The sequence below is a fragment of the Myotis brandtii genome, unplaced genomic scaffold (genome assembly GCF_000412655.1).
Source record: "Myotis brandtii unplaced genomic scaffold, ASM41265v1 scaffold228, whole genome shotgun sequence".
Classification (NCBI taxonomy): Eukaryota; Metazoa; Chordata; class Mammalia; order Chiroptera; family Vespertilionidae; genus Myotis; species Myotis brandtii.
The window spans coordinates 502,190-507,654 of record NW_005358567.1 but is presented as its reverse complement, the minus strand read 5'-3'; positions in this window follow the sequence as shown (position 1 = coordinate 507,654).

Sequence of the window (5,465 nt, the reverse complement as noted above, 5' to 3'; positions counted from 1 at the left end):
ACACCGGCTGGAAGCAGGTATCTGGGATTTATTTATCTTCTATAATGAAACTTTGTAGCCTTGAGCGGAGCTCAGGGCCGGCCAGGGCAGGCGGGAAGCTTGGCTTCCTCCATCACCAGGGGAAACGCAAGCCTCCTGCTTGCTCCAGTTCTATGGCCGCAGCCATCTTTGTGACGGACTGATGGAGTGAGGAGTGATGGTTAATTTGCATAGTACTCTTTTATTATATAGGATTCTAGAATTGTATTTCAATGCCCCTACTATATTTTTCTACTGTGGTTTTTGTTGACACCTCCAAGTCATCATCTTTACCCAGAATGCTTTTTTTGTCTAATTGTGTTGCCTTGCCTGGGAGCCGCATCACAGTTCTCCCAAACATACATGGAAGCAGTATCAGACTTCAGTGGGGATGTAGGAGTAAAGGAAGAGAATGACAGGGAGGGAAGTTCATGATTTGGATAATGTGCACAGATTGATGCCAGCATATATTAAACTTGGATATACTTGTAAATCTTACAGGTAAGATTAACACTGGTCAGCTTTGTGTTACCCATTGCTCTGTCTCTGTGCCATGGACAATCAATTCAGCAGGATTGGGTGTCCACAGCTTGCACAGGCCATTGAAAGTCTGGCCTTGCCTGACTCCTAGAGATAACCTATAGGCCCTGCATGATAAGAGTGTCTTTGTTTTACCTGAGGAGTCAGGCTTTGCCACATTGTTTATATACCAGCCAAGTGATTTATGGTGGTGCTCTTGGGCCACATGGTATCAGTTTGACCTTTGGAGGGGTTGCCCACGGAGACTAATATCAGCCACAGGCATAGTCAGCCATGCCTATATGACTAACCCCAGTAAAAACCCTGAACACAAAGGTTAATACAGCTTCCTTAGCTGGTAATACTTCATGTGTGTCATCATACTGGGATTATTGCTGGGATTATTAGGAATTGTTCCTGTGACCCCACTGGGAGGGATAGCTGGAAGCACATGCCTGGTCTCTCCCTATGCATCTTTCAACTCTGTTGGAATTAGTCTGTATTTTTTCCTGTAATACACTATACCTGCAATATAGTTTTGTCCTTCTAGCAAATTACTGATCCTGAGGGGAACCTTGGAGACCTGCAAATACCATCTCTAGTATGTATATTTGCAAAAATGTAAAACTAACCTTACTATGTGTTAGAGGATACTCATATCTTGGGGGACAAAACTGAGACCTGTGTTTATTTTATTTTTGTATCAGACAAAAATAACAATTTAATTTGTTTACTTATTTCTATTTATAAAATAGCTATAAAGTATTGCCGTGGCCTGGTACCTCAGTTGGTTAGAGCACTGTCCTGATATGCCAAGGTTGCAGACTTGACCTCCTGTAGGGTCACACACAAGAAACAACCAATGAGTCATGGATAAGTAGAACAATATACAGGTCAAATTAAGGTAAAGATGGACCTTTATCAGGGAAGATACTGGACTAACATGTGACAACCCACCATGATTCGCTTTTAGTTAGAAAGTTTTTATTTCAGATCATCCTATGTGGTTACTTTCCATCTCTGAGTTTGTAAGGCTGCCCTACAGGCCTCCCCTGAGCTTGTCAGGTTTAGCATGTGGCCCCTTTTTCATCCACACTAAATATGTGATTGAATAATGTTAAAGGGATACCATTTAAAGATAAACGCTGGCCCACATCTACAAATAGTATCACTAATGGTGATCTCATATCAATAAAATAGACATCAATTGCACAGAAAGCATTTTTAAACAGAGGAGTGGTTTTCTAACTAATTCAGTTTTTTGGTTCCTATAAAACTAAATGGGGAAAGAAAACAAGCATATAAATGTCAGAAAAATAAATTACATTTATGCCATTTTATTTCCAATGTAATAAGATTTATTGTAGTAAGAGAAGTTGAAACATTATTTTAAAAAATGAATTAAACAATTTCTAAGTTATACTTTATACTTCAGAAGTAAACATTTTTCTTCAACTTGGTCTATATTTTTGCGTAATGAATACTAATTCTGGAGAAGTGTTATATAGGAAGTGCTTCTTTGAAAATAATTGTCAATTATGGCATTAGCATGCTTTTTTTTTAAACAAAATGCCTATTGAAACTGATAGCCCTAGTTAGCCTTCTTCTCCCAGGACTACTCTAATGTCCATAAATCATCCACAGCCCTTGCCAAATCATTTTGATGGGAGAGTCTGGTTTCATACAATAGGTGACTCTGAGGAGACAGAAGGAAGCTAGGTAGATGGGGTGGGACCATGGAAAGGGAAAATAGACCCTGGAAACTCAGCTGGCTGAAGTTCCTAAGGCACCCCAAGTGGGAGGAGAAGGAAGGGTGTGCTCCCAAGGCATGAACTTTAAAATGTATGGATATTACTGATAGGAAGTGTGCAGATAACCAATAACAAGCCAGTAAGGCATATAATCTAGTCCCAAGAATGTTGCTAAGGCAGAATTCTTTGAAAAGACCAATCAGGAGCTAGCAAGACTGTATCCACCCCCTAAATTAAAAAGTGTGTCCTTCCTCTTGCCCTCTATCTCTCTATCCCCAGTGCATAATGGGTTCCTGACATTCATGGCTGGGAGCACATTCCCTGCACCCATATGGCTTATGGCCATGTGGGACTCTACACATCTATATATACATAAAAGGCTAATATGCAAAGTGTCCCCTCGGGAGTTCGACTGGGAGGCCGGGAGTTCGCTCGCTCGCTATGATGTGTGTTGACCACCAGGGGCAGCATGGAACATGGCGGGTGAACAGCGGGGGAGTGAGGGAAGGAGGAGGCGGAGGACCACGCGGTGGTGGTGGTGGTGCTCAAGTGGCAAGGGAAGGAGGAGGTGGTGATGCGGGGAGGTGGGGAACCTGATCGCCGGCCAGGCCTAAGACCCTATCTGTGCATGAATTTTGTGCACTGGGCCTCTAGTGGACTAATAAACTTTAATACTCAGTTGTAACATGGAAAGGAAGCTCTGGAGACTGGCCTGCTCCTGGAACCCAGCTGCACCTTTTCCAGGACTGGTTTCTCTCAATAAACTTTGCCTCCTTTAACCATTTTTGTCAGTGGATCCATTCTTTGGTTTTGCAAGACAGTACCCCACATTTTGGTTTCAATTTGTTTTAATGTAAATAATGTGTTTATCTAATAACTATTCAATTAAACATGTTTAACATTTTTTTTCTTATTTCATTTAATACTCAGGTATTCTAACATAGAGGAAATCCCTAACATTTGGAACTTAGAGAGACAAATAAGAATTAAGACAAGTAAATATTGCTCTAACACTCATTTTTACCTTTTAAAACACTAGAATTCATCCCATAAGTAACACACCGATTATTGACAATATAACCCAGACATGGTCCTCTCACCCCAACCACAGTCTGAAAAGAAAAGATAAATTTCACAAAAAGCTGAGTCAAAATGTTACCTAGCTATTCCCTTTAAAGAAAGAGAGAAACTAGGTTAAAACCAAAATAAACAAACAAACAAAAACACAGAGAAAGAGAGATTGAGGCAGGATAGTCAAAGTGCAATTATTTTTGAGAAATATCTGGAAACCTTGCAAACTGTCCTAAAAGTTGAACACTTCTTTCTCTTTTAATCTATATGGCTTTGTCCTCCTCTTTCAATGAGTCCAGAAAAGAGGCTTCATATACATGAGAAAAGATCATCCCTCAAGACCAACTTGGATTGTTCACTTTAATTTTTAATTAAATTTATTGGGGTGACATTGGTTAGTAAGATCATATAGGTTTTGAGTTTCTATTGCATTGTGTGCCCATCATTTTACAGTGGTGTATGTATGGCAGTAGCTTCTAAGATTTGACAGAGAAAACCCGTGTGAAGTGTTTACTGGCTGTGATTACATTCCAGTCTGCTGGCCACTTGCAAATGCAATTCTGTTTAAACGCCAGTTGACTCTCTGCTGCTGCTCTCTGGGAGATGGAGTTCACAGAAGCTCTAGCTGCTACCACATCAGACTTTACACTGCTCATGCCAAGGAACAAATCTAATTTTGTTTTTAAACTCTAACATTACCCCCAAGAAAATAATAAAAAGGTTGATAGTAGTGTGAGGAGAATAGAGTGTTAATGAGTTACTAGAAAACTTCAATACTCTGTATTACTCCAAAAAAAGGTAACGTTTCAATGTTTTTTTCATGACACGTTAGTAACCATATATTTTACAAATGCTTAACTTGAAGATATTTTCACTTAAAAATTATTCTAAGTGGTTAAAGGTAGTGTTATGTAGTCATTAGAACAATGTTTTAAACTCCAGTGTCCTGGGGTTGCACTGTGGTTGTTTGTATTAGCAAGTTAAATGATCTTTGGCATGTTCCTTAACCTCTTCAAATGTCAGCTTTTGAAACTATAAAATGGAGATAAAAATGGAACTCTAACACATTATTTTAAGAATTAAATGTAACAATGAATTCAAAGCACAAAATGTTGTGCCTGGCATAGAGCCCATGAGCTATACATTGCTATACATGCTTAATGAGATGATAGAAAACTTAGAAAAGCATTTTTGACTTTTGAAACAAGAGGATATTTTACTTTTCTGCAGCTGTATTTTCTACATGATAAAGATTTCATTCATGTCATTTATTATAAGTAGCTTATACTATTTTCAATTTTGGCATGTAATCTATAAGTAGAACTCACTCCTTATTCGGTGCTTCCTTATAAATACATTGCTCTTCTATTGTACTTTTCATCTTTCCATCTTAACTATTTTGCCGGTTTTAAGACACTTCTCCCTTCCTACTGAAACAGGAATTTTGGGGGGTGAAAAAGACAGGGTTTAGGAAATTTTAGAAATTAAGGGGACCATGGAATAAACACAGGAATGCAGAGCAGCAGAAGGTATATTTCCATAGAATAGGGGAGCTGAAAAGCTGCAACAGGTACATTTACATAGAATGAGGGAGCTGGGAATAGCAAAAGGTCTATATATACAAAATAAAGAAGAAGCCCTTCATCCAGAAGGAGAAGAAGAAAGCCCAAAGGGAATAGGAAAACAATAAGGAAGGAGGTGGGTGGGGGAGAACCTCACATGTCCTAAGTGAGTTTCAACCTTTGAGCTCAGGAGTTACTATAGTAACCAGTGTAAGAGAATAGTGACCAATCAGAGGGGATATCAAGGCACAAGGATCTGCAGCCTTTATAAGCCGCAGGGAAAAGGAACTCAGTGGGACCCTTTCCCCCTCCCCACGTGGGAGTCCATTCTGTGGGACTCTTTACCCCTCCCAACATGGGAGTCTGTACTGTTCTTTAATAAATCCCCATCTTTGCTATACGACCTTCTGTCTGTGGATTCATTCTTCGACTCCGGAGGTCAAAGAATCCAGGTTCCAGTCAGGGGAACACTGTGTGTTCCAGTCCAAAAATTCCATATCACTACTAAATCTGAGAAGGCTTGTAACTCAAAATATTATAGAAA